This window comes from Pteropus medius, unplaced genomic scaffold (assembly GCF_902729225.1).
Source record: "Pteropus medius unplaced genomic scaffold, Ma_sr-lr_union100, whole genome shotgun sequence".
Taxonomy (NCBI): Eukaryota; Metazoa; Chordata; class Mammalia; order Chiroptera; family Pteropodidae; genus Pteropus; species Pteropus medius.
In genome coordinates, this window is record NW_024355205.1 from 2370869 (window position 1) to 2376430 (window position 5562).

The following is a 5562-nucleotide window of genomic DNA, read 5'->3' on the forward strand; positions in this document are numbered from 1 at the left end:
AAAAAAGTAGAGAACAAAGTTAAAGAAGTAGTGGGAAATAAAAATCATCCATAATTCTACCCATTCAGAGATAGCTACAGTTGAATTCTCATGTATTTCCTTCTTCTTTTACAAGAATATTATATTCTAAGTTTTCAAATAGATTTAAAGTAATACTAAGACACCAACTATTACAAACAAAAGAAACAAAAATGAATAGAAACTCCACTATAGAACACCCTAGATTATTTATTCTTATAGTTATTTTCTTATAAAAAGAATACGTTCACATAATTTTATAACCTTTATACAATCTAAATTTACTTCAATTTCTGGGTTCTCACGTGGAATATTTTTGTACTTAATACATATAAATATGCCATGTAAAAATTTTCAGTTCTAATAATATTTAAGTAGGTACTTGCAAAAATCAGTGAAAATTATTAATTAACAAAAGAGAGAAGCATAATGTTTTACTTTAAGCTGAGAATTTCGTGATGTTCTATAAATAAATCTTTTTGGCTCATTGGCATCGTATATAGCAAAATCACAGAATGACAACTCTATTGCCTACCCACTCAGCCAACTGTGATTGGTTAAGGTTAAGGTAGGTAATCAAAACCCACAGAAACTTCTTTGTATAGATAATTCTAGCCCTGATTAACCTGACAATCAGATTCCAAAATAAAGTTTTCTGCTACAAAAGAGAGACATTAAATAATTGATGAAAACCAAAGTGACTAATGAGTATCTAAAGGCCCAAATCTCAAGTCATAATAGTTCCTAAATATTCTATTTTTTGCAGGACACCCTCCCTCACATAAGACAGAAAATAAAGCTCTTTTCACTTTTTATGTTGTTATATAATGTGCTTAGAAGTTTACAATAGACTCCACTTCAGTTTTTCTTTTATATGATTGGTATGTTTGCCAAGTGTCAGGCTTCATAGGAAGGGTAGACAATTTTAAGCTGGCTATTGTGTCTACAAAAATATTAAATTTTGGCAGCTCCAGGAGCATCTCAGTCATAAATATCAGGTTCTGTTAACCTTAGTAAATTGGGTTTGTGTAGAGATTCATGTTGCTTTTTACATGAATGAAAACACCTTCAAGGTCCATCAACACTGATGTTGTAGTTAATTTCTAATTAAGTCTCAGAGTGAGGTTTTCCATACAAGTTTTCATTTACGTATATATATCCTAAATTAACCAAAGTCAAGTTATTTAAGTTAGAAGGAATGGCAACTTTGGATTAGAGGGCCTTTGTATAGGCACTAGAATGTCTATAAAATCTCTGAAATAATATATAGAATTTATATTATGAACCTTTGTGTCATATTCTGGGGAAGGGAGTCCATATCTTTCATCATTTTCTCAATGACCCCAAAATGTCCAACAACTCTTGCCCTACATTAAACACAGCTGAACAAATTTGCTTTCATGTTTATACAGCGAAGTTATAGCACCTTTTTGGATAGCCCTTGTAGCTCAAGTGATTAAGCAAAATACAGGAAAAGTCTTTTCAAGAAAAATCTAGGAATTTTACCCAACAACATTACTTCAAGATGAGTTGTTCTTCTAAATAATAAATAGCTTAATGATAATCAGCTTAATGGCCATACACAATTAAAAACAATGACAAGTGATGAAATGTCAGTATCCCAGAGAATTACCTTTATTGAGGTGTTTATTAGGATGTTATTAGCAGCTCATTCTGAGGCTGTAAAAGTAATTAGTCCAAAGGAATTTCTTCATACTTTTGTCAGGATGTCATGGGGAAAGGCATTCACTGTATCAAAGTATGCTCATCTTTATGAGGGTCTCAGGTGAAATCCACTGGACTTTTGTTTCAGGATTAATTATCCTTAACCTGAGTAATTATTTCTTTTATATTGATTTATGGACATGGAGAATTGTGCAAACCTGGACATTCTCTAGCATAGTATGTTTAAGAAATATTGCCAGTGATTTTTATTATTAATATTAAAGTAATGAAGTCAAAAATGATGCGCTTAAGAAATAGATTAGAGAAGATTCAAGGATATCCTATAATTATGTCACAGTCACTTGATTTCCCATATACTTCCTTCTTGAGTAGCAGAGAGAATGAATAACAAGGAGCAAACTGAATATAATTATGTCCCCACAGAAGACTATATCTCACAGGTAAAAGTCATCTGTTCTCTAAGTAGAGGTGTGAAAAATATTGGGACTTGCTATTAAATTTGATCAGTCTTCCATTTTTCTCGCCAACTATGTGAATTCATCCAAAGGAGAGTTTCGGGTCATCATGATATATATGTTTATGTGTATCTCGGGCTCTATATTGCCTTCGACTTTATTTTTAGTTTTTTCTTGTTCTCTTTTTTTGGGAGAAGAGGTGCCACAACTTTAAATTCAGGTTATCTTGTTAGAGAGTATTCATCTTTGTAAGCTGTTCGATTTCTTTCCAGAGAAAATGGCAAACACATGAGTGAAAAAAAAAAAAAGTGTACCTGCTCTCAGCTTTCTTGTTTCTAAGTCAATCAGTGAAATGTTTGGGTTTTTGGAGTTAGCTATGGGGAAAAATTACTTTCATTCTCACCTTATAGAACACTGTAATCTAAGTAAATGCATAAAACCGTATAGAGAAAGACTCCCAATCTATTAACATTATTAATTAAAGTGCAAAGAAAACTTTAATCTAGAAAAAAATCTCATTCATAATGTAAACCTAACATTGCGAAAATGTCTTCCCTTAAATTTTTTTCTTTTTTGTTTTTTATCTTTAATGCTTATCTCCTTGTGAATGGAAAAGTTATAAAGACTAACGGTGAGTTTATGAAACTTTAATTTCATAATGAGATGAAGATTCAAAAAAGTTGAAGCCCAGCAGGTGAGAATATTACAGCTAGCTAAACACACAAAGGAACCTATAAGGAAGGACAAAGCAAAAATAGAGAAAAAAGGAAACCCTAGAAAGAAATTTAGAGGCAGAAAGTATGATGAGTTGATAGAGCAAGAAAGAAGTAGCCAGGGGAAGCAAAATAAGCAGAAGCCTCTCAGGAGATGACCCGGGGCCGAAATGTCAAGTTCACCTAAAGGTTGTACTGTTGTAATTTAGCTTCTTGCCTGGTTGGAGTTAAGAGTCTCAAGTGGTCCATAACTGAAAGAAAGTAGTTCTTTGTACCTTGACTAACTGAATTAAGAAGGATTTTATTTATATCCTCAGTGGGTGAGTTCTCCCCGAGAAGTAAAGAGGAATTTCATAATTGCTCAGTTGTGGTGCTGGCAGCAGGTGCCAGAGTATTGAGGGTCTTTTATTTCCGGTTGCCATTTGCTGCTAAAGTGTCCCTGCCATGTTAAATCCAATCTTTTTATCTAAGTAAATTGTTTTACTTTGACATTCATTGCAGTAGAGAGGTTAAGTTATTCTTTTACTGTTAATAAGCATGTCTGAGGCTGAGTCTGGGTAGTTTCCTTGAAAAAGGACTGTGATATAAGATGAAGCACGTACATATCTTTGTTTTAAAAGCAGCAACATAATAATGCAAAGGAGAATGAGACAGAAAAAAAGTGACTGAAGAAAGTGGAAGGCAGCAAATAGGCCACTGAGGATCATTACTTCTTTTGGATGCAACTTTTATAATCAAAAAGCGAGAATGATGTGATTTATCGCTTCCAGCACGTAACTTCAAAACTTCTTAAAAATACAGGTAGGCTAAATTAATACAAACTGATGTTTTTCTTATTCTCTTTCATTTGTAATATGCTGATATGTTTCTAAATAAAATGGAGAAACAACACTAAATAGCTAGTTATTTAGTTCAGAAACTAGAGCAGAGAAATAAGTAGTAATAACTAATAATGCCATTTGCTCTTCTGAACACTTTAAATATGTTAACTTATTTTCCTTTGCACTCATTTTACAGATGTAGAAACCCAAACACAGAGAGCAAAATTACCTGCCCAAGGTTATGGGGATGGTCAGTGATGATGGAGCCCAGATTCAAGCCCAGGTACTCTGGTTCCAGAACTGGTATTCTCTTAACCACTACACTATGTGTTAGATTGAAACACACATTGTCAGACCATGTATATTAATGTTAATCTTCTGAAACTCCAGGACACATGTATATTAACAAATCCCATTATTACATGGTCGAGATGGAATTAAGTGTGCCATGACAACAGAACTAGGAAATAGAACAGCATTATCTATTTCCTTTCTGGCCTCCATGCCTGCCTTCGCTACCCCTTCAAACTTTCAGAATTCCGTCCTTAAGCTTTCTTCTTCCAGAAAAGTAGATCGTGAATGAAAACTATTTATTTGGCTTTCCTCTTCTTTCATAGTATGCAAATGTATAATCCCATTAAGGATATCAGGCAGGTGACAGAATTTTCCTTCTCTTAGAAGGAAAAATTGGTAGTTTTTGTTCTAATGACCTTGGGCAGGTAAGTTTTTGCTTTCTTTACCTTAGAAAGAAAATCATGAAAAAGATAATTCAGGAATGCACCAAATCAATATGTGGTCACACTCCAGCGAAGCATCAAATGATTCCTAAAATCTAATCAATTTTGTCTTATATTTGTCTGCAAAATAAAAAAAGAAAATGGATGTGATGAATGAACCCTAAGTAGAAGCTTCGACTCTACTTCCACCTTATTATAACAATAGAGGAGACCACAGACAATTAAAATAGAGAATGAACCTGAAGCTCCAACTGAAAAAGGGATTTTGTAAAAATCAATTAAGTGTAATTCAATAATACTGCAGTATGTGCTGAACATGAAAGTGGGTCAGCTGGCTTCTGCGACTTTAACATCCATGTAGATCTTCAGCTGGTATGGAAAACAACAGGACAGATCTGTCCAGAACCAGAGGTGGGCTCACTGTGTGTATAATAGTCAACAAAGTACAGTTAACACTTAATTTTTTTAAACTTCGCTCAAAAAATTCCATGCATCTTATTGATATTGGAACTATTTGAACATCTCTTATAATTTATTGTTTTTAAACTCATGGTTCACTTAATAAATGGATGCTTTCAAATTAACTTTTTGGACTTGCTGGGTTGATTTTAATAACGTTTATTTAAAATATCAAATTAACTGTTTCCTATGTGTCATCTACTCTACTAAGCACTTTAAGCGTATGAACTTATTTACTCTCCTCCCAAAATCATATGAAAAAGTGACATTATTCCTCTCATTTAACAGAATTAGAAATCTAAGCATAAAGAACTTGTCACTCGCCCAAGATTACATGGGAGAGAGTAGATGGCAGAGCCTCTACAACTAGGTGGTGTCTGCAGATAGTCAAGTTTTGCAGATTTTGCCTTGAGATGCAACTCTTCTGATCAAATACCAAGATGCCCATTACCACAACACTGTTCAGTAAATCTATTAACAAAGCACCATGAGGTTTATTTGTTGTCACAGCTAAGCCATTCATATTCCTGACCCAAAAGTGATTGGTAAAGGAGGACTTAAAAGGTAAAATCAAAAGGCATTTCCTCTTCTTACCCCTGTGCCCCATTGCCTCGGTTGCAAACCCTCTCTGTGGCCTCATGCTCATCTACTTCCTCAGAGATAACAAACCAAC